General features: G+C 46.0%; 1 protein-coding gene across 1 annotated transcript in view; it reads right to left on the reverse strand.

The window, feature by feature from the left end:
* The window catches only part of CUNH1orf21 (chromosome unknown C1orf21 homolog), a 209,743-nt gene that overhangs the window by 169,555 nt on the left and 15,248 nt on the right, over window positions 1-24,940 (reverse strand). The window lies entirely within an intron of this gene.

Raw genomic sequence — 24,940 nt, forward strand, 5'->3', positions numbered from 1 at the left:
CTGCTGAACTTTTGTCTTTCTTTCCTTCAACAATATAAACAACTACTTTGTGCCAGAGAAAATGTTCAATGCTGGGGAAAATGAAGCAAGCCCCGTTCTGCAGTAGCTCACGGCCAGTGGGGTGAGAAGAAGAAACTATGGTCAGAGCGTAGAGTTTCCATGGCCATGCGACGCACGTGTTAGCAATGGCTATAAGGACAGGAAGCAGGGACCCCTCACTGAGGTTAGGGAGAGTCTTGGAGAATGGACATTTCTCATTGGAGTCCTGAGGAACATTGGTGTGGGTGGGGAGGAGAGGGGTGAGTTCTGAAAGGTCTGGGGAAGGGAAAAGAAACAGGATGGAAACATTCCCGCCAGCTGGAACTTTCCTGTTGTCCACACCTGGCCTGCCATCACCAACAGACTTTCCTGCCCTCTAGTATTTGGTGCGCCACCAAAGTTGAACAGAAACGGTGACTTAATTGGCCAGACAAGGACCCATGGTGAGCACCTATTGGACAACGGCCCTTTAAGAACGAGCAGCACCCACCCTGGGTGTGACTCCCTCGGCCTCTGACCAGGCCGAGGCCGAGGGACCTCACCCAAGAGCCTTTTTTGCAGAACAGATTATGCTGGTTTTATTAAACCCCAAAGCCTGACTGGTATTTTCATCTTTGCTGGCCTGACTTCATCACCACTCCCAAATCAAACCTAACAAGTTCAAAGGCCAGAGGAGGATGGTCAATGGAGGCCAGACACTCAGAACTTCAGGGGTATGGAGAGAGGGAGGGAGAAGAGGCAGATGGGGCCAACCCCAGAAGATCTCTTCACAGGTCCTGCTAAAGGCAGACCCTAAAGCCACCATTACAGGCTAAGCCTCTGTCCCTGGACTGTTCTCCAACCATCTCCTCTAGAGAGATCCCAGTCAGCTTCATCCAGGCTTTCTGTTTCTCTCTAAGGAAGGTGCAGAAAGGCCCAACTCCCATCCTGAGTTGGACCCGTCTGATGAGGCGGTGCGCAAGAAAACAAAGCTTAAGATAACAATAACTGTCAGGGCCTCGTTCCTCACCTCCTTCAACAGACAGGCCTCCAACTGGAGATGGGGAGGTGTCACAGCTCCCAGAGCGTAGAGTCACTGGGATGGAGAGAGAGACCACTGAATCCTGACCCCAGCTCCTTCTCCTCCAATAGGGGAGACGCGGACATCAGTGACCACACTGGAGAAGTCACTGGCTGGCTGAGGCCTTTCCCTTCTGCATGTGGCTTTGTGATTCCCAGCTGTGTGCCACAGAGGTGGGCACAGACCTCCCTCAGCACATCAGGCAGGCTGACGTACGTGTGCACAGGACGGGGTGGTCTCTTGGCATTCTTAGAGTCTCATCTATGTTTTTAAGGGACACAATGAGAGGTGCCTTCAGATGCAAAGAGGACAGGGTGACCTTAGGACTCAGAAGTTTCACAGGAAGGATCAGAAATGATAAAGCTTCTCCTACTGCAGCAGCGTTAATAATGGAGACTGGAGCTGCAGGCCCATTCCTGAATCATTTCATCATTTTGGAGGCCTGACAACACATTTCCTTCATTCATTTGGGGTTCATTATTCAGTGACCAGGGAACTATTACCCGGTCATTAAAGGCCCTGGGACATCCATCTCTGACAAGCTCTGACAGAGACATACAGCCAGATCTAAATCCAGCCTGTATTCCTTTAAAAAAAACATACTGCAAACCATGGCTTTCCATGTAAAGAGGGCGCTTAGCTTCCATCCTCTACGGCAGTCATTCCCGATCAAGAAACTGGATGAGGGACCAGCAGTTAGCGTAATGGCTGTGTCGCTGGACTCCCATGCAGTCGACCGCGTTTCGAGTCCCGTACCCGGTGGCTTAAACTCACGCCGGGCGCGTGTGCGTGTGTGCCCAAGATCCCGAGAGGAGAATGGAGGAGAAGGGATTGTGGTGTGGCCATTCCCCATGGGGGGTGATTTCTCGCTTTCTGTCTCTCTGTCTCTCTCTGTCTTCCTGGCAGGCACACGCACCCTATAGCAAAAACTTCTCAAAAAAAAAAAAAAAGAAAGAAAAGAAAAGAAAAAAAGAAAGAAACTGAATGAGTGGCCAAAGGTTCGGAGCTGCTCCCGGGAAGGGAGAGCACACATGGAGGTTCTGACAGGGAATGTTTTATCCTCCAAAGTTCTGCTCTGACTGTCCTGGTGGAATCGATTCTCCACCCGCCAGGAACTGCTGGGACTCTTGAAAAGTGAAGGTTGGCTAAACTTGCTCTGCTGTTCCTGTTATCCTTGATAACCGTTCTGGAGAAAAGTCTGTCCATCCATCTCTCTTCTCCCCTGCTTTGACTTAGTCCTCATCTCAGCCCTCTGAGGCCTGTACCAACAGAGGCCAGCCCCTGGATGGCTGCCCAGGTGCAGTGCTGCCTTCAAACAGCGTGGTCTGAGTCCAGAGCCAGGCTCCCCCCAACTCAGGTGTTCCCATGTTGTTTACTTTTTTTTTTCTTTCTTTCTTTCTTTTTCTTTTCTTTTTTTTTTTTATCACTTTTAAAGCACAGGCAATAATTTCTTAAGGAGAGGATGTAGGTAAAAAGTGTAAATGAATTCAGAAAGGATTTGGACAGAGAGTAATCACAGAGGTACGAATAAAGGCTATGAGTATGGTTAACCTTCACAGATAACGTCAGGAAAGCTACCATATCCTCCACGGCCCAGGCTCTGGAGTTTCTATCCATGGAGGAATACTACCCCTGAGCTGCTTTAGGTAGGAGTTTGAGAACACCCAAGTCAGTCCTGTAAAACTTACACTGAGGGATCAGCAGTTAGCATAATGGCTGTGTTGCTGAACTCCCATGTAGCCAACCGTGGTTCAAGTCCCGGGCCCAGTGGCTTAAACTCATGCCGGGCGTGTGTGTGTGCATGCCCAAGATTCCGAGAGGAGAATGGAGGAGAAGGGATTGCGGCGTGGCCATCCCCCCTGGGGGGTGATTTCTCGCTTTCCGTCTATCTGTCTCTCTCTGTCTTTCTGGTGAGCGCATGTACCCTATAGCAAAAAATAACCTCTCCAAAAAAAGAAAAGAAAAGAAAAAAAACACTAAAACAAATCTTACACTGAGATGCAGCTAACAGAGACCAGGGAGTTTCCCCAGGATACAGCAATTAGTGTAGTATCTTTACAAAAACTTATTTTATCTTTTTTTTTTTTTTAATTTTCCAGAGGGCATGCATGCTCACAAGACAGAGACAGAGAGGGAGAAGAGATAAGGCACCCCCCCCCCACCATGGGAAATGGTTATCAATCCCTTCTCTTCCATTCTCCCCTACTTTTCAGATTTTGGGCACACATGCACATGTACCTAGTATGTTTTTCAAACTAGCCATGTGGGATCCAGCTCACGTAACACTAGACCATGGACTGGCCCATAAAGACTTGTATTTTAAGAGACTGCTCTTTACGTCAAGGCCTTCTGCTATACTGCAGCTGTGATTTATGCACTCAGCTTGAAGACCAAGCAATAAATTAAAGTCGCTTCCTTCAGGGAAGTAGGGAGGAAGAGGAGGAAAGGGAGGAGTAGGGAGAAGGGAAGAGAGGAAAAGTGAGACCCATCATGTACAGAGCCCTGAGAATGTTCTGATCCAGTTCTGAAAGCTGGGCATCTGACATCCATTTAACACTCACAGCAGCCCTGTGAGGTAGAACCAGCTACGTCTCTATCACAGAGAAGGAAACCGAGGCACGGATGCTCATCTATCTAGCTGCACACCTACGGGGTGGGGCAGCGGGCCAGACCTTGAACCCAGGCAGTCTGACTCAGAGATCACGCTCTTACTAGTTTCCCAGAACTGCAAACTTCTGATAAAAAGGAAAATTCCCTTTGAATAATGAGTTCCACTCTAAAACCTGCATGGGCTATTATGCCTCCCAGGATGAATCCTCTTCCTGAATGGAAATCACCCTTAAGACAAATCTTTCAGGTCAGGCATTTAGAAATAAAGAAATAACACCAAGGAATGAATAAATACAGGCTGGCTCTGTGGGGCAGCAGTAATATGCTACTTGAAATAGGCTGGATCCCACGTGATGACTGCAGTACGAATCCCCTGCCCAGTCAGCCTGAAACACTCCGGGCTGCAACTGCCCAGCACCTGACGAGTCGGAGGCCCGGAGGAAGGAGTCTCTGGACTCCAGACCCTGGAGGGTGCACACGTCTCTCTATCCCCACCCTGCTTCTCCTGTGTATGTGCTTCACTGCGATGAAGAAAAGCAGTCATGAATCCAATAAATACACACACACACACACACACACACACATACAGTATATTAAACTACAATCTAAACACAGTGATATTCTTTCCAGGGCACTCTATCAATCACAGCAAATATGAATGACTGTAGCGTAGTGACCGGCATGCCCACGTTTCTGTATGAACTGACAGAACTCCACCTTCATCAGGAGAGCCTGAAACATAAGCTGTTTTTCCAGGACTGGCAACAAAAGTCTGCTGATTCATCTGGACTCACTTCTTTACTGCCAGCCCAGGCCAACAGTCATGAATTCACAGGATGGAAATTATGACCATGCCAGAAACGCTTCCTCATTAGTAGTGTGGCTGTCTCCCAAACATTTAACAATTGGGCCAAAGTGTGTGTGTGTGTGTGTGTGTGTGCGCGCGCGCGCGCACCCGCGCACGCACATATCATAATGATCCTAATGTCCATCTGACTTAATTCCTTTAATTGGTTTCTCACTTAAGTAAATTTCTATTAGGCCAAAGACTCTCAGATAATGACCACACAGAAATGAGAATTAGCATTTGAGCATCCCAGGACTCCCACCCCCAAGCCACTGTGCCATAGAGAGGTGTCTGCTCAGATGTGGGCTCTCTTTGTGATGCAGATTGGTGGAGGGGTGCAGAGGTTAGTGGGAGAATCGCAGCCCTCTGAGTGATGCCACAAAGGGTCCAGTTAATGAAAGGAGAAGAATAGATATGCAAGCAGGGAAAACCTCAAGTAGGCTGGACTGCAGGGAAAGTTTTGCAAAAGATTAGAGAAAAGAGAGAGGGTTTTGAGGCAGCTTAAAGAAAGCCAAAGAAATAGACAAAAAGCTGTGGCTTCACAGAGGCAGTGATTTCAGAACGCTGTGCTGTGGGCTGTGAATGAGATGCCTCTTTGGGGTTCGTTAGGATTCTTTTCGGTAAAAAATGTACATTGCTTTTCAAAGATATTTGCTGTTTCTTCTCATGTGTCTCTGGACCAAAGCTGGCCTCCAGGGGGCCTGGCATTATCTGGGTTACACAATCAGGGGAGAGTTCAGTGGCAGCAAAATCACTAATAAAAAAACGACAGAGGAAAAGGAGGAGAAGAAACAGGATGGGGCACTTCCAGCCCACGGAATCCCCTAGTATGAATGCCGCCTCTGAATTTTTCAAAGGGATACATATCTGAAATATAATTTGTGACAAAATAGTAGTTTCTCTACTCATAAGAAATACTCATAGCTTAACTTTCACTTCTGCAAGCTGAGTTCACATTGGGGAAAAGTAGCCCTGGGGGCAGGTGGTGGCACACCTGCACTGGCCCACGGGAGGGGTCCTGGGTTTATGTTCAGGGCCCTCCCTGAGCATGGTGGGGGGATGTGTGCAGGCCCACACACATGTATATGATCTGGGCTGGCTGCGCCTGGGGGTGGATCATGGCCTGGAAGTCCTGTTGGGGGCCCTTCTCTCGCTCACTCAGAGAAAATATCTAGATCACTAAACTTTAAGAAGGCTCTGGATGCTGCAGGGAGCCCCTGTTCACACAAGGCATGAGGGGAGCCTGTGGGCCCTCTTCCTTTTGACCAAGCCTATACCTCTTGCCACGAGAACTTCATTCCCACTAAATATGAAAATATCATCTCTAGCTGGGAACCAGCAGTTAGCGTAATGGCTATGTTGCTGGATTTTCACGTAGTTGACCGTGGTTCGCTTCCTGGACCCGGTGGCTTAGAACTCATGCTGGGCGCGTGTGCGTGCGTGCCCAAGATCCCGAGAGGAGAATGGAGGAGAAGGGATTGTGGCGTGACCATCCCCCCGGGGGGTGATTTCTTACTTTCTGTCTCTCTATGTCTCTCTCTGTCTGTCTGGCGAGCGCATGCGTCCTATAGTGAAAACATCTCAAAAAAAAAAAAAAAAATCATCTCCAGCTGATGTGAAAGCCGGGCCCCCGTCCCCGAGACTAAAGTGTGTTCTGAAGGAAACACAGAACAGCTCCTTAGGTAGGAGGTCTCTGGCAAGTGGAGAACGTGCAATGGTAGCGCAGTGGGAAGCTCAGGGCAAGGATAGCCCTCCCTCAGCACATTCTGCTCAATTTGTTCGTGAAGGATGGGAGGCGTTTTGCGTATTTATCTCTAGGGGAGAGGGGACGGAGATTCATTCACAAGGGCATCTGGTTCCATGAACTTCAAGTTGTGTAGGGTAGCTACTGCGAACAGGCTCCAGGCTCTGTACAGGCCTGAGGCTACTGAGCTGAGGGGGAGGGGTTTCTTACAGACCCCACCTGCCACCTATGGTTAAGCTGTTTAAATGTAGATTAAGATACCTTGAGAACTCTTAAGGCTAACAGTCCCTTCTTCTGTGCAGTAGCAAAAAAGCACTGCTGTGATTTCTAAGGCTTTGCGTGACTTACATCAGACATTTTCAACTTATACTACTGTGTGAAAGGCCTACACAATTCTATATAAATGGCCAAGGCGGAATTTGGCAAGACAGCACACAGAGGCGGCAGGACAGCCGTAGTGCCTTGGCATACTGTTTCCACAGCCTTCTTTCAAGGGGAGAGCTACTCTTCTGAGATGCCCTCATACCCAAAGGCTTGAGAGTTAGGGAGAGTCCCAGGGCCCTAGGACGTTCCACTGTCATGGCTGACCTGGACTTGGCCAAAGTTTCTTTTACTCTGATTATATCTGAAGTAGCCATATATAGTGCAAAGAGGCTTTCTCAGGAGGAAGCCAGGAGGGGACTGTGGCTCCCTCCATGGTTCAGCTCTCGCGGGATCTGGCAGGTGTGCTCTCTGGAGCTCCCGGCAGCACACACCAAAGTGGAAGTTTGGCAGATCAAAAGAATGAGAATCACAGCTTACCACCTGCTGTATCCCGTCCATGTCAGTTTCTAGAAACAGCCAATCTCCGCAGTTGAGGCAACTGTCCCCTACAGAACAGGTCATGTTACCCACTCTGAGGTCTGGATTTTAGGCTTTGGACTCCTTCCTGGACTAGCACTTCAGCATCTCCCTGCAGCTGGGGAAGGCCCAGGAGCTATTCGTGTGTCTCCTCAGATGCTCTGTGACCTACCAAACTCCATTCCAAGCACCCCTGTTACCTGCCCCCTTTTCGACCCCTTCCACTTGGGCATTTGACTCCCTTTCCAGTCTCACCTTCCAGGAGCCACCTTCTGTCACCTGCCCTTCTCCCCACAGTCTGTGGAGGCAACGACAGGCCCTGAGGCCAGCCTCCTCCTGCCAGGAACAGAACATGAGGCCCTCCAAGTAGGGGGCAGTGGTATTCTGACTGCTCCGACTGCAGGAAAGGGGCTGGGGGAAGATCTCATGGACCTTTTTCTGACGTCTTTCTCCTGCTCCTTTCGTTCTCCCAAGGCAGGCCGTGGCAATCAGAACCCCAAAGGCAGCTCAAACTTTGAAGCCTTAATCTACCCTTCCCTGCCTTTCTGTGCAAGAGCAGGCCATAAAGAAATTCTCTGACCTTCTGGTATGTGAATACAATGCGTAATTATCAAGTAATCCCACAGTAGCCAGTAAATATGTACAACTGTTTTATCAATTAAAAACTTTCAAAAAAGTGGGGAGGGATTCTGGTCTACCTTTGTCAGAGAGTGGATCCTGAGGGCCTCACTGCAGAAGGGTCCTGCCCTTTGCCCAGGAGGAAGAAATGCCTTGCAGAGAGGCCAAAAAGAATCAAACAGGCCTTGCCGGGTGTCCTTTGCTGAGAGCATTCTCTTTTTGTACGATCGCATTTCTATAGAGCTGTCGCTCTTCATCAAATCGAAGCATAGATACAGAGAGTTTTCCCTTGGGTCTTCAAGTCTTCATTTTGAAGGTTCTTCTGTCATATACAATTTTGATTGAAGTAAATGTTACACTTTTCTCCTGTTAATCTTTGTCTTTTTTTACCCCCCACCAAGTTTATTTATTTTGAGAGAGAGAAGAAAAGAAAGAGATACCCCTGGAAGGGACACCCCCAGACTCAGCTAGCCCAGAACATGTACATGCACCTTTGTGTACAGGAGACCTCTGGAGGTGAACCCAGGACTTTCTCCATGTGAGTCCAGTCGCAGTACTGTTGTGGCACCCGTGGCATGTGTCTTCGTTGAGTCTTTGTCTAGGTCTTATTTCAGACCTAGCCAGGGACTCTCAGAGGGCTGAGGGAGCATTTCCTCCCCTACCCTGTGGGAAGTGAGTCCCCCTAACAAGCAGCCTGCACATTTACCATATCTCGTTAGGTGACTGTTTTCTCCTGTGAGATTCTACTGGGCACGAAGGAGTGTCTTTCGCAGGGCACCTGAAGAATGCTGATGCCACTGGGTACTGACAGCAGCAGTCGGGAGGGCAGGAAGATGGGTACGTGTACTGTGGCCCTTTCCTTAGGAAGTATCAATGCAAACTGGAAAAGGGATTCACAAAGGGAAACTCTCTGGGGCTCGGTTTGCCTCCAGAGAAACCTATACGTCATTCATCTATCAGTCCTCTCCTCTCCTCTCCAGGACGTTGCTCCTGTTCCGGGAAGACGTAAAGGCAAACTGAGTTGGCATGGTGGAGGTCTCTGGAGGGAAGAAAGACCACAGCTCAGAGCAGGACAGGAAGAGAAGAAACTGGAGCCCCAAGTTCCATGAGCAACCAAAGGGTATGGGAATACGAGTCTGTACTGGGGCCAAGGGATGAGTCGGGTAAAGGGGGAAATGACTACGCTGAGAAGGGAGGTGAGACCAGAACGGGCCTCTCAGGCATGGTGGCCTGCAACCAACTTGCTAAAAATGAACAGATACCTTGTGTCTGAAATCCCCTCCCATTCAAGTTGAATGAAATGGAATGTAATTAGCTTCTAAGAGATAAACTGAAATGCTGAACAGAAATGCTTCAACCCTAGAAGTTTCTAGAGCCCTGAAGTGATCCTTCACCCAGGCTGTACCCTGTGTGTGGGTATAGCCAAGCGCTAAAAACTACAGCCAGAACATGACCATTAATACTGCTCTTTATGGCCCAGTCAGCAACAAATAAATTTTGCAAGAAGATAAAAAACCAAGGCTAAAAACAATAATGGTGAATTTTGACCTTATTCATCTTTTTTTTTTTTTTTTTTTGGAGAGGTATTTGCTGTAGGGAGTGTGCACTGGTCAGAAAAACAGAGAGACAGAAAGCGAGAAATCACCCCCCAGGGGGGATGGCCATGCCACAATCCCTTCTCCATTCTCCACTTGGGATCTTGGGCACGCATGCACACGTGCCTGGCATGAGTTTTAAGCCACTGGGTCCAGGATTGAACTGTGGTCAACTACATGGGAGTCCAGAGACATAGCCATTATACCAACTGCTGGTCCCAACCCCTATTCATCTTTATGGTCCCTTCTTGACAAGGTCTTTACTCTCACCAGATCAGAATTTCCTTCTTTACCCTACACTGCTAAACCTTATGGCTTCAGCACATAAAATCCTCCCACCCTGCAGACCACCAGAGGGGAAGAGCCTCTCTTAGTGCAAAATTCCACCGACCACTCCCACCCCTCCAGAGAAATCCATGGGTCAGGTACGCTCTCAAGAAGCTCAAATTTAACCACTTCCCAAATACATCCTGAATCCCCCCATGTCTCACTATCTCCATTGGTGTCTCCCTAGTCCAGACCTCCCTCCATTCCTGCCAGGACAATCGACCTTGCCTGTAACTGGCCATCTGCTTCCACTCCTGCCGCTATACTACACTCCCTACACAGCCACCAGAGTAATCTTTAAATTATAAACAGTAGTGGGTAATTCAAGGGGCCTTCAAAAATTCCTAGAAAATGAAATTCAAGTACACATTTGTTTTGGTAGAAAAATATTGTGAAATTCACGTCTACATTTTTTTCTCATAATGTACATTTTCCATGGATGTGTTGAAGCCCCTTATTCGGTATGACCCTGGACTGCCACTCCAAGTTTATGACCCACTATTCTCCTGGCACAAGGGCCTCTAGCTTGTTCCATCCTAGGAACTTGGGTCAGTGGTTCTTCTGCCCAAAACACTGGTGATCTCCTGGCATGATCCCTTCCTTACTCCAGGTGTCTGCTCAGAGGTCAGCTCCTCAGTGTCCAGCCCTTCTGTGACTCATGACTCTCTCACTCCCTACTCTGTCTCTAAAATAGCCACTCTCCCACTCTCTACCCTCGTCTGTGTAGTATTTCGTTGCACTTCTCCTACCTGCCAGAATAGAATAATCCCTCTGCTTATTGCCTGCCTCGGCCCCCGGGCTGTAAGCCAAATGAGGGCAGTCATTGTCTTATAACATATTACATCCCCTAGTAAAAGCAGGTTTATAGTATTTGCCTAGTAAATATTTCTGAAATAACTTATTTTCAGAGTTCCATAAGAGCTAAAAGCGTGCTGTTTTTCATTTAAAAAATCAATTTTTAAGAGCACATGCACATGTATGACCCCTTTCCCTGGCTCCAGCCTGACAGTACCCTGGGCATGTGCCTGGTGTGTTTTCATGCTGACCGGGCCAGAAACTAGAACCACAGTTGGCATGTGGCTTCCAGCTCCATAATCCATTCGGCCACTAACTGTGCTGCAGAGGCTGGGCCTGTTTTGCATTTTAACACCTAGCAATTTAACAGCTGCATCAGGAATAAGGCAAGGAACTAAGAGAGCCATGCTCCAGAATAAACACTGTGAAACAAAAAGACTCGTTTTGAGTGAAAAAAGATAATGGGAACTAAAAGATTAATGAAAAATATTGTGTTCAACAGCTGACACAATAAATGCAAAAGTGCTCGGTGAAACATTAAAAATAAAATCCTATTTCATACATAATTTGACAATTTCTCCTGTGGTTACAGATCAAAATCAATAGTGACATTTATACAGGGAAGCATGGGTAGCTGCAGCTGGAAGCGAAGTGAAACGCAATTTAGCCGGTCCTGAATGTGGGTTTCAAAATGGAAATGAAACGCATTCTAAATAGAGATTTGCATCAGTGTTTTCATTCTGCCCCCTGAAGAAATTCATTAGTTGCAAACACGCTATTTTAAAACCAAGACTTTTTATACGTCACCCTTCAATTTTTCAATTCCTTTATCTTCAGTGCTTAATAGCCATGCACATGTGCTTTTGAAAATATATTTTAAATGAAATGTAAACACTCATCTACATTCTAACTAACTTCAAGCATGGACCAGGCCTGCGAAGGGTGCAGCCTGGTTTCTCATAGTCTCGGTCTCTCTCCACCAGGCCCCTTCTCCAGGTCTTTCTTCTAAGAAACTTAATTATGGAACCTTTTAAAAACCATCAAAGACAATGTGTATTTGTAGTTTAATCATGTATTATTAGTTACAATTTAGTAGAAAATTATATATATTATATTAATATATATAAGGGCATTGGAAAAGTCATGATGTATTTTTCTGTTTTTCTATAGAAAAATGCATCATGACTTTTCTGATGACCCAATGTATTTAGAACTTGACTTTCTGCCAATGTTGACTTTCTTTTGAGTTTCCGAAGTCTGGCTGAACCAACGTAGCACAGGTGCACAAGGTAATAAATAAAATGCACTCTGAGTGTGATGGTTAGTGTAGGGTGTCAATTTGACTGAACTAAGAAAAATCTAGAAAGCTGATCACTATTATTCTGGATGTGTCCATCAGTGGGCTGCCAGAGGAGATTAATGTACGAGTCTGCGTAAACTAGGTGGGAAGATCCACTCCCAATGTGGGCAGGGGCAATCTGATCAACAAGGGGCCCGGAGAACAAATACAGAAAATGGATGGGATCCCTCTGGAGAGAGTGGGAGTGACTTCTTCTGCCTTGGACATCAGAACTCAAGGCTCATGTGCCTGTGGATTCTAGACTCACACCAGTGGCCACCAGGTTCTCAGGCTTTTGGTCTTGGACTGTGAATTACAGTCCCTGGCTTCCCTGCCTCTGAGGCCTTCAGACTTGGACTGAGTCAGAAAACCAGCATTCCAGGGTCTCCGGTTCACTAAGGGCTTTTTTTTTTTTTTTTTTTTTAAAGAAGTTTTCATGTGCATGTGTCAGAGAGACAGAAAGAGAGAGAGGAGATGAGAAATCATCCCCCAGGACAAATGCTCACACCACGATCCCTTCTCTAGTCTCCTCTTGGGATTTTGGGCACACAGGCACATGTTTCAAGTTGCCAGGTATGGGACTTGAACCGTGGTCAGTCATGTGGGAGTCCAGTGCCTTAGCCACTACTCCACCTGCTGGCCCTGCAATAAGGGCCTTTTATGGGCCTTTGCAGCTACTATAATTGTGTTAGTTGACACCCCCCAAAATCCTTTTTTTTTTGTTTTTGTTTTTTTAGAGAGAGATTTTTGCTATAGGGTGTGTGTGCTCATTGGAAAGACAGAAAGAGACAGAGAGACAGAGAGAAATCACCCCCGGGTATGTATGGGGGGATGGCCATGCTGCAATCCCTTCTCCTCTGTCCTCTTGGGATTTGGGGCACACATGCACGCATGCCCGGTGGGAGTTTCAAGCCGCTGGGTCCAGGTCTTGAACTTCAGTTGACTACATGGAAGTCCAGCAACATAACCATTACGTCACCTCCTGGTCCTCCCAGTAAGTCTCCTCTGTGTATCTCTACATGCCCTACTAGTTTTGTCTCCCTAGAGAGCTCTAATGCAGAGAGCGACTAGATTATAGCATACTAGTTCTTAAGGAAGTTAGCAACCAAGGGACTAAATATTTCCTTTTTGTCTAGATTTTGTTTAAAACACATGGTTGACCATGGTTTGATTCCTGTACCTAACAGCTTACTTCCTCATTTTCCCTTTCTCTCTCTCTGGTGAATTAAAAAACAACAACAACAATAATAATAATAAATAAAATTAAATACATGATTCTTTAAAAAAAATCTTATCACAAAGCACTGAGCATCTTGGTCCACTCTGGATCATAAAACTGTTCATAGCTGAAAACTGCCACCATCATTTTTCAATATCATAATTTTCTTTTTTGGGGGGGAGAGATTTTTGCTACAGGGCACGTGTGTTCACTGGAGAGACAGAGAGACAGAAAGTGAGAAATCACCCCCTAGGGGGTATGGCCATGCTACAATCCCTTCTCCATTCTCCTCTCGGGAGTTTGGGCACATGCAAATGGTGTGAGTTTCAAGCAGCTGGGTCTGGACTCAAACCGTGGTCGACGACATGGGAATCCAGTACCTTAACCACTAAGTCATCTGCTGGTACCCTCATGATGTTCTTAGTGGGCACAGAGGGAGAAAAGTAAGCCCACACAGGTGCATGTGTTGTCCCTAGCTTGGGGGCCAGGTGAAGTAGAACTTTTAAACACTGGGGTTCAACACTCCCATAGCAATCACCTGGGTGAAGCACTCACTGCCAAGATGCAGACACCAAAGCTCATGGAGCCACCTGGTTTCTCAGTTACCTGCAGCAGAATCCCGATGTGATCAATATCTCCAGCCAACCCAAGAGCTTCCCCATCAACTGGGCTCCTTGTACCACACCGTCATTTGTTTCTGTTTGCTTTCATAAAACCTTGCGTAACACGTGGCCCACTGTAATCTCTAAGAGGAGCTAACTTTCGTGTAGATTTACTTAGAGTCAAACATTTGCAAAAAACTAAGAAATTGAGATTCAAGTTACAAAGGACGAAGATGGCTCAACTTTCAATGAGTAATCTGTCAATTCCCACATCACCCCGAGTCCTCCTCTTCCTGAGAGACTTTATACCTTGAAATGAACAGTAAGGCAAGGCCATTAGCTAAAAATAAACTTAGGAAATTATGTCATAGTTATTTTCTACCTTTTAATTTGTTCTCAAATCTTAAGTAGCCGATGGAGTGTAGGGCTGAAAACAGGCAGAAGGAAACAAAACTGTTTAAGTGGTGTACTGAGTTAGCAAAGTCAGCTCTTTCTTCCAGCCTTCAGGCTCACTGCCAACGATGGTTCTGGTGGGGAGGTGGCCCTGAGAGAGATGAACCCAAGAAACTCAGCTTTCGGTAACTACTCCTCACATTACTTCCCAAAACAAGGGAGGGTATCTTCTAGATGACCTAATATACACAACTAAAGATATTTGCAGGTGAACACTAGGTTATCAGGAAAGTCATGAGGCATTGATGCATAGAAAAACAGAAAAGTAGGTCATGATTTTCCTGACAACCTAATAAAAATATCAAACTTTCTCTGAATAATCTGGGGTCTCAGTCACACTGCTTTTTGTTTCATAACTGTGCAGGTGGGGACATTGAGAAAGCACTTGTAGGCCGCGCTGTGGTGGCACGGTGGTAACACGGCACTCTGCCACACTAGAAGCCATAGAAAACACCCGGGTTCAGTTCCTGGACGGACCTGTACATGTGCACCTGTGATCTTGGGGACTGAAAAGCTTGGGGAAGTATAAACTGTAGAATGAGACTCTGTTGAGGGTGCTGGTCTCTCTCCCCGTCTCTCATTAAATAAACTTTTAAAAAAGAGAGAAAAAAATAAGTAGATATGGTAGCAAGGCACAGTAGTTAAAAACATAGATTGGGGTTCCTTATTTATATAACTGGAACCTACCTCATAAGGTGTCATGAGAATTAAATGAATTAATAGATAATTAAAGGCTTAAAATAGTGCCCGACAGGGAACCAGCAGTTAGCGTAATGGCTATGTCGCTGGACTCCCACGTAGTCGACCGCGGTTCGTGTCCCGGACCCGGTGACTTAAAACTCATGCCGGGCGCATGTGCGTGCGTGCCCAAGATCCCGAGAGGAGAATGGAGGAGAAGGGATTGCGGTGTGACCATCCCCCCTGGGGGGTGATTTCTCGCTTTCTGTCTCTATGTCTCTCTCTGTCTGTCTGGCGAGCGCATGCGCCCTACAGTGAAAATCTCTCCAAAAAAAAAAAAAAAATAGTGCCCGACACATAAAAGTGCTATCTACAGAAATAATCAGTGAGTTTCTTTCAGGAAGTTCTTTAGATTATCCATCATAAATAACACATTGTCATCTTCAGAAAAGATCTTTTTTTTAAAAAAAAAAGATCATTTTATCTTTAAAAAGTATCTTTTAAAAATATTTCCTTTTAAAAAGAGATATAGAATATTAAGAAAATATTAAACTCCAGACTCCCAGGTGTTAGCAGCACCCAGAGCTAATAATTACTTACTAACCTTTCCTGGTAAACACCCGGAGGCTCTGTTTCCATTTATGCCCAAATACAGTGAATATATATTATCATTTCATAGAGTTATTCTGTATGTACCAGTTTCATAAACTTTTGTTTCCATTTAATATCACGGCATTTTAATCCAATGAAGCAAACACACAGAAATACCCTCACGAGGTAATATGCTCTATTGTCTTCTTATCCCCAAAAGTCTAGGGTTTGAGATGACCTAATATACACAGGTTTTCATTTGGTCTGAGAAGCTCCAGGGCTGGACAGAGTCAAACTTGCAGGTACAGCCTCTGCAAGGAGCCTCTGCTACGGGGGTACCTTGACCTTCCTTTTCCTCTGGCCCAGATGAAGGTTCCCAGACCCCAGCAGCAGGAGCTGGTTCAGGAAGCAGGGTGCAATACAACCGTGTGTTTTTCTCCCTGTACCACTCAGTGATCATTTGCCAATGGGAAAAATGAATGAATGAATGAATGAATAAATAAATAAATAAATAAATAAATAAATAAATAAATAAATTCAGTATAAAACATGACCCATAACATCCATGTGCTCCTTCTTCAGAGTCCTGAATTTCACTGTCACTGGATGATTCACGAAGGAGAGATCATGGCCAGAGGAACTCTGCTGCCATTGCACACAGCACGAGCAGGGCCTACTCACATAGGACAGGGCTCAATGAAGAGGTGTTCAATTTTCTTTTTTTTTGAAGAGGATTTTGTTATAGGGCGCATGAGCTCACTAGACAGAGAGAGACAGAGAGACAGAAAGCGAGAAATCACCCCCCTCAGGGGGGATAGCCACACAGCAATCCCTTCTTCTCCATTCTCCTCTCGGGATCTTGAGCATGCATGCACACGCGCCCGGCATGAGTTTTAAGCCACCGGGTCCGGGACTCGTGCCGCGGTCGACTACATGGGAGTCCAGGGACATAGCCATTACGCCAACTGCTGATCCCAAGCTATTCAGTTTTCAAAACTCAAGACTCCTGCCCTAATGGGAAATTTTCTGAAGTTACTTCACCGCTGGTTTGGTGATGCTTCTCAGTCCTCCTGAACTACCTCAGGCAGGGGGATTATCCCCCGCTGAGCCTCTCTTCCTCTGTCTCCGAGCCTAAAGCTCCTGCCCCACTGTGGGTCCTTCGCTCTGCATCACTGAAGACTTAGCTGAGCCTTCACTCACCGTCTTGGATGGCTGGATCAGACCCCTCTGCAGTCACCTATGATGCGGACATTTCTCAGAGATGCCCATCTCTGTTCCATTTTCATCTGTTCATAAAGACAGAAACGGGATCTAACTCCTCTTTTTAAATTTTGTATTGTTTTTTCTAAATTTGCTATGGGCAGGGACAGCAGGTGGTATGGTGGTTAAGGTGCAGGACTCCCACATGGCAAACTGCAGTTCAAGCCACGGACCTGGCAGCTTGAACATCACACTGGGCATGTATGCACGCATGACCAAAATCCCAAGAGGAGAACGGAGGAGAAAAGACGGTGGCGTGACCATCTCCCTGGGGGAGAGGAGATATGATTTCTCACTTTCCCTCTCTCCTTATCTCTTTGTCTCTTCTCCAGTGAGCTCATGTACCCTATGACAAAAACCTAAAAAAAAAGAAAAAAATTGCTTCTGTAGGGTGTTTGTACTCATGCAAACACGCCTGGGGAAGGGGGAAGTGAGAGTAAGAAAGCACCTCCCAGGGGAGATGGTCACGCTGTAATCCTTTCTGCTTCTTTCTCCTTTCAGGATTTGGGGCATGTGCGCACATGCACCCAGCATATGTTTCAAGTTGCTGGGTCCAGGACTTGAACCACGCAGTTGGCCATGTGGAATCCAGTTGCCTTAAACCACTACCCCACCTGGCTGGCCCCTAACCCATTTTTATAGCCTCAGTGCCTAAGTTATGGGAGGTGAACAGTAAGTGCTTCAGAGGCTGAGCTGAAATGCTAGGTTTTACGTGTAACCAGCAAGCACAGTGATCAGCCTCCATCCACCTTCCTGGGCAAACGCGTGGATCACTTGAATCCTTGTTGCCTGGTGGCCATTTCCAGAGGATTTCAAACTCCCCTGAAAACACATCCAGGGCCTTTAGAAAATAGAAACATTTCATTTATAGTCATCAAAATGAATACTTGTACTGAATGGTAAATGTGAACCATAAAAGACTCATATCATTCACAAAAATATGAAGAAGTGAAGAACCCTCTGAGACTGCCATGGCTAATGCTTGGTGAACGGCCTTGCAAAATTCCTTCATGGACTCCCTCAGAAGTTTATGTGGATTTTAAACACATAAAATTTACCAACAGGATATGCTCTATGCTATACTCATTTCATCTGCTGATATATGGCAGATTGCTTTCCATATCAATAAATCCAGAGTCCCAAGCTTTTAACGGCTCGATTCCACGTGTGCTTCATCAGCGGGAAAGACCCACCAGCGTGTCGGTTTGCACACCTGTCCAATTACCCCCTTGTGATAAATCCCTAGAAGCAGGCCTGCTCACACAAAGGCCACGCTCATTGAAATTTCTGATAACATCTTCCTATTTTGTGTCCCAGAAACATTGTCCCAGTGTGACATTTCCCCATTATAACACGAGACAAAGGCCTGCTTCGGCCCAAAGTGAGGGGTGCAAAATGTGAGGTCTTGCTTTGAGGGTTTTTCTTCTCGTGCTTGTGTTTTGGTATGGTGCGGATTTTTGTTTCTGAGAAGTAAAACGTTAGGTCGTCAGAATAGTCGCGATGTATTTTTTTTTTCTCTTTTGCTTTGCAACAAATGCGCCATGACTTTTCTGACAACCCAATAGATTTTAATATGTTTATTGGATTTTTATATTTTTCTTTTTGGAATTGTTTAGTTACAAACTCTGTCCATTTTCTTTTTCTTTTTCTTTTCTTTTTCTTCTTTGGAGAGGTTTTTTGCTATAGGGCACATGCGCTCGCCAGACAGACAGAGACAGAGAGACAGAAAGCGAGAAATCACCCCACTGGTGGGATGGCCATGCCACAATCCCTTCTCCTCCATTCTCCTCTCGAGATCTTGGGCACACACACACACGCAACTGGAGTGAGTTTAAGCCACCAGGTCTGGGACTCAAACCGTGGTCGACTATGTGGGAGTCCAGCGACATAGCCATTACGCTAACTGCTGGTTCCGGTCCATTTTTCAATTGGAGTATTAATTCTTTCTTTACAGATTTTGAAGGGTCTTTTTTTTTTTTTTTAAGTTTATTTATCTATTTCTTCCATGAGAGAAAGTAGGAGAGACAGGGAGGTGGGAGGGAGACAGGCAACCCCAATAAGGTCTTCACACAGTGGCCACCCTCAAACTCAGTCAGCCAGCATCACTGGCACGCGTACCCCGTGTGCCTGAGACATTATTAGCCTGGGCCCTTCCCCTGTGGCCTCAGCACCGGGAGCATCGTGATCTGCCTGGGCCAGCTGGCCTCGAAGGTTATCACATCACCCTTACTTGTGTTGTAAATATTATTCTCAGTTTGACATTCGTTTTTTAACTTACTTCACTGTGGTTTGTTTCCTGACGTGCAGAGGTTTTAGATTTTTATATGGTCAAAGTTATCAGCTTTTTATTTGATGACTTAGGCTTTTGTGGCAGTATGAGGAGGACATTTTGCAATCTAAGATTAATAACACTCACCTGTATTTTTTATAGTACTTTTATGGTTTTGTATTTTGCAGTTACATTTTAGATTCATCTAAAAGCTTCTATAGTATAGAAGGATAAACTGGGGAATTCAATTTTTAATACTGAATACTTATGAATAACCAAATACTTTTCAAGAATAAAACGGGTCCTGGAATAGTGTATCATCTTCACATTTTTAAATAACACCTAGCTATAAATACATGTATTCAGTTACAGTCACTGGGGCACCATCGGTGTCTGCTGCTTCCTGGACTCCTCGTGGTGTTTCACGACAAATATCCTTACTGCTGCACACGCCCTTCCTCCATGCGAGAAGCACAAGAGTAGGAAGAGGCTGGGTGATCTCACGTGCGCACACACACACACACACACACACACACACCATGTACTGATTCATGTTTGATCAATGAAAAACCCATCTGTTAAATTCTATAGTGAGAATTTTTTTAAACTACTCTTTCATGGAAATAAGGCTCTCTCCTCTCCCTCTTCTTTATTCTCTCTCCCTCTCTCTCCCTTTCTTTCTATTTATTTGTTTCTTCCATGACTTAAGAGAGAAAGAATCACTCCCAGCAGGGTTTTGATGCCACAATCCACCTGAAGCCTCAGCCAGCCCTGGATCATGGGCACACACATGCATGGTGTACTTGTGGAGGTCTCTGGATGTGAACTCAGAACCTCCCTATGTGAGTCAGCCTCGTGGCGCATTGTGTTTTACCGCAGTGCCATCATCCTGCCCACCATAATTGTTTCCAATTTATAGGGCGAATTCTAAATTTGCTATGGGCAGGGACAGCAGGTGGTATGGTGGTTAAGGTGCAGGACTCCCACATGGCAAACTGCAGTTCAAGCCACGGACCTGGCAGCTTGAACATCACACTGGGCATGTATGCACGCATGACCAAAATCCCAAGAGGAGAACGGAGGAGAAAAGACGGTGGCGTGACCATCTCCCTGGGGGAGAGGAGATATGATTTCTCACTTTCCCTCTCTCCTTATCTCTTTGTCTCTTCTCCAGTGAGCTCATGTACCCTATGACAAAAACCTAAAAAAAAAGAAAAAAATTGCTTCTGTAGGGTGTTTGTACTCATGCAAACACGCCTGGGGAAGGGGGAAGTGAGAGTAAGAAAGCACCTCCCAGGGGAGATGGTCACGCTGTAATCCTTTCTGCTTCTTTCTCCTTTCAGGATTTGGGGCATGTGCGCACATGCACCCAGCATATGTTTCAAGTTGCTGGGTCCAGGACTTGAACCACGCAGTTGGCCATGTGGAATCCAGTTGCCTTAAACCACTACCCCACCTGGCTGGCCCCTAACCCATTTTTATAGCCTCAGTGCCTAAGTTATGGGAGGTGAACAGTAAGTGCTTCAGAGGCTGAGCTGAAATGCTAGGTTTTACGTGTAACCAGCAAGCACAGTGATCAGCCTCCATCCACCTTCCTGGGCAAACGCGTGGATCACTTGAATCCTTGTTGCCTGGTGGCCATTTCCAGAGGATTTCAAACTCCCCTGAAAACACATCCAGGGCCTTTAGAAAATAGAAACATTTCATTTATAGTCATCAAAATGAATACTTGTACTGAATGGTAAATGTGAACCATAAAAGACTCATATCATTCACAAAAATATGAAGAAGTGAAGAACCCTCTGAGACTGCCATGGCTAATGCTTGGTGAACGGCCTTGCAAAATTCCTTCATGGACTCCCTCAGAAGTTTATGTGGATTTTAAACACATAAAATTTACCAACAGGATATGCTCTATGCTATACTCATTTCATCTGCTGATATATGGCAGATTGCTTTCCATATCAATAAATCCAGAGTCCCAAGCTTTTAACGGCTCGATTCCACGTGTGCTTCATCAGCGGGAAAGACCCACCAGCGTGTCGGTTTGCACACCTGTCCAATTACCCCCTTGTGATAAATCCCTAGAAGCAGGCCTGCTCACACAAAGGCCACGCTCATTGAAATTTCTGATAACATCTTCCTATTTTGTGTCCCAGAAACATTGTCCCAGTGTGACATTTCCCCATTATAACACGAGACAAAGGCCTGCTTCGGCCCAAAGTGAGGGGTGCAAAATGTGAGGTCTTGCTTTGAGGGTTTTTCTTCTCGTGCTTGTGTTTTGGTATGGTGCGGATTTTTGTTTCTGAGAAGTAAAACGTTAGGTCGTCAGAATAGTCGCGATGTATTTTTTTTTTCTCTTTTGCTTTGCAACAAATGCGCCATGACTTTTCTGACAACCCAATAGATTTTAATATGTTTATTGGATTTTTATATTTTTCTTTTTGGAATTGTTTAGTTACAAACTCTGTCCATTTTCTTTTTCTTTTTCTTTTCTTTTTCTTCTTTGGAGAGGTTTTTTGCTATAGGGCACATGCGCTCGCCAGACAGACAGAGACAGAGAGACAGAAAGCGAGAAATCACCCCACTGGTGGGATGGCCATGCCACAATCCCTTCTCCTCCATTCTCCTCTCGAGATCTTGGGCACACACACACACGCAACTGGAGTGAGTTTAAGCCACCAGGTCTGGGACTCAAACCGTGGTCGACTATGTGGGAGTCCAGCGACATAGCCATTACGCTAACTGCTGGTTCCGGTCCATTTTTCAATTGGAGTATTAATTCTTTCTTTACAGATTTTGAAGGGTCTTTTTTTTTTTTTTTAAGTTTATTTATCTATTTCTTCCATGAGAGAAAGTAGGAGAGACAGGGAGGTGGGAGGGAGACAGGCAACCCCAATAAGGTCTTCACACAGTGGCCACCCTCAAACTCAGTCAGCCAGCATCACTGGCACGCGTACCCCGTGTGCCTGAGACATTATTAGCCTGGGCCCTTCCCCTGTGGCCTCAGCACCGGGAGCATCGTGATCTGCCTGGGCCAGCTGGCCTCGAAGGTTATCACATCACCCTTACTTGTGTTGTAAATATTATTCTCAGTTTGACATTCGTTTTTTAACTTACTTCACTGTGGTTTGTTTCCTGACGTGCAGAGGTTTTAGATTTTTATATGGTCAAAGTTATCAGCTTTTTATTTGATGACTTAGGCTTTTGTGGCAGTATGAGGAGGACATTTTGCAATCTAAGATTAATAACACTCACCTGTATTTTTTATAGTACTTTTATGGTTTTGTATTTTGCAGTTACATTTTAGATTCATCTAAAAGCTTCTATAGTATAGAAGGATAAACTGGGGAATTCAATTTTTAATACTGAATACTTATGAATAACCAAATACTTTTCAAGAATAAAACGGGTCCTGGAATAGTGTATCATCTTCACATTTTTAAATAACACCTAGCTATAAATACATGTATTCAGTTACAGTCACTGGGGCACCATCGGTGTCTGCTGCTTCCTGGACTCCTCGTGGTGTTTCACGACAAATATCCTTACTGCTGCACACGCCCTTCCTCCATGCGAGAAGCACAAGAGTAGGAAGAGGCTGGGTGATCTCACGTGCGCACACACACACACACACACACACACACACCATGTACTGATTCATGTTTGATCAATGAAAAACCCATCTGTTAAATTCTATAGTGAGAATTTTTTTAAACTACTCTTTCATGGAAATAAGGCATTAATATTATGGTCACTACTCTTAAATCGTATCCTTTGATTATTATTATTTATTTTTTGGAGAGGTTTTTTGTTATAGGGAGCATGTGCTCACCAGAGAGACAGAGAGACAGAAAGCAAGAAATCACCCCCCAGGGGAGATGGCCACGCCGCAATCCCTTCTCCTCCATTCTCCTCTCGGGATCTTGGGCACTCACGCACACGCGCCCAGGGTAAGTTTTAAGCTACTGGGTCCGGGACTCAAACCACAGTCGACTACATGGGAGTCCAGTGATATAGTCATTATGCTAACTTCTGGTCCCGTATCCTTTGATCTTTTGATTTTAAGACACATACATCATACACAGAACAGAAGCTGGTCTAGGTCAGCACATGAAAGGACAAACTATAGGAACAAACATATTTTAAAAGCTCCAATAAAAAAGTAAGTATAGTGTGGATAATTGTTTAAAGTTGCGAGAATTATACCTCTGCAGTAACCTGACTATGCACTTCTGCCAGTACAATCAGAGGGAACCTATCAACTTTTTTTTTTTTTAACATGTGCTCATTAGAAAGAGGGAGAGAGAGAGGGTAAGTGAGAAAGCATTACCCAGAGAAGATAGCCACGCTATAATCCCTTCTCCTTTACCCTCTTCTTGGGATTTTGAGCACGCGCATGCACCCAGTATAATTTTCAAACCGCACAGTCAGTCACGTGGGATCCAGGACCTTAATCTCCATGCCATCTGCTGGTCACTATCAACCATTTTTGGTAGCAGTGACTGCCCAGGTCAGAGGTCCATGAGTCTTTGGGCTGTTCATATGACAATGATGACACTGATGGCACTCACTGAGTGGGCCCCCTGTGCTAGGTATTATTCCAAGGCTCTGGATACATTAATTCATTGAGGCTGCACAGTAGCCCAGCAAAGGCAGGCAGGTACCACTGTTCCCCACGCCCTACAGATGGAGAAATGGAGGCAAAGACTTAAGCCTCAGTAACTTGCCAAAACTCACTGTCAGGGAGTAGCTGAACCAAGAAACCAAGTGGAAATCAGTTTACCAGACTGCAGGCTCGTGTGTTCATTGTGACAGTGTCGGTATTCTAGGTCCTCGGAAAATAGCCTACCTTACCCCAACAGTCTCAGGTGTCCTCATGCGGAAGGCAGAGCTGAGCTGGAGCAGCCAGTTAACAGTGATATTCTCGTGAATCCTGAGAAAACGCGAGTGTGGACTTACTGGCAAAGATGGGCATTTCGGTCTTGAAGGAGGACTCTCTCAGGCAAGAGCCGGCACCCTCCATTCTAACCAGAGGCCCCTGACGTTAGTGAAATGAACAGGAAGGTTCTCAGCTTAGGTTTCCTCTTCTATCAAGTGGGGTCACAAGAACTGCAAGTAGAAAAGCCTCCTCAGCTCTGAAGATGAGTCAAATAACTGAGTTTTTGATGCCAGGTAATGATTTAGGCCAAAAGGACCAGCTGCACTTAAGGCTCCAGGTGCAGAGGGCAGGGGCCGTGCTGGTTTCTACGATGAAGAGCTGGGCCTGCGTCAGGCCATCATCCAGGTGGGCACTGCCAGGCGAAGAGCAGGCAGGTGCTCATGGCCAAGCAGGCCCTTCCTGCTTCATGAGCCAGGATGCCAGGAAGAAGCCAGCGTTCTGGATTTCTGAATTCTGCGATGTCTCTCAGGAGAAAATAACTCTGAGGAGCAGCACTATGGGTGAGGAAACCCTCCCACCTCCTCTCACACTGCTGAGTCACCACGTCACAACTACCCCTGACTCCTGGTAAGCCTTGCTGGTGGCACCAGTCCTCTGCACCCAGCACAAGTCCACAGCCTTCTCCAGGCCTAGTTCTTTCTGCCTGAGGAAGGGTTACCAGCAGCTCAGACTCCTAGGATGGCAGGAGGTCAGTGGAAGGAAAGCCCAAGGGACCCTGAGGCCCTGCATGTCATCCCAGAGAACTCCAAGGATCTCCTGTCTTGTACTGCAGACAGGCTGCCTGGCAGCAGCGAGAAAAGAATGGCCCCATTTTCCACTTAACTCCATGTCTAACACTGGAACAACAGGCTCATGATACCTGTTGGCAAGGAAAAGAAAAGTACCCCTTAGATGATGATGATCATGATTATTTAGAATTTTGCATAAGGCACATGTGCTTGCCAGAGAGAGGAAGGGAGAGGGAAAGTGAGAAATTATCTCTCCGGGGGGATGACCATGCTGCAACCCCTTCTCCTCATCCTCCCCTTGGGATTCTGGGCACACATACACATGTGCCTAGCATGTTTTTCAAGCCTCTGCATCTGGGACTTGAAGCACGGAGTGGACCACCA

Source organism: Tupaia chinensis, unplaced genomic scaffold (genome assembly GCF_000334495.1).
Source record: "Tupaia chinensis unplaced genomic scaffold, TupChi_1.0 Scaffold000112_1, whole genome shotgun sequence".
NCBI classification, from domain to species: Eukaryota; Metazoa; Chordata; class Mammalia; order Scandentia; family Tupaiidae; genus Tupaia; species Tupaia belangeri.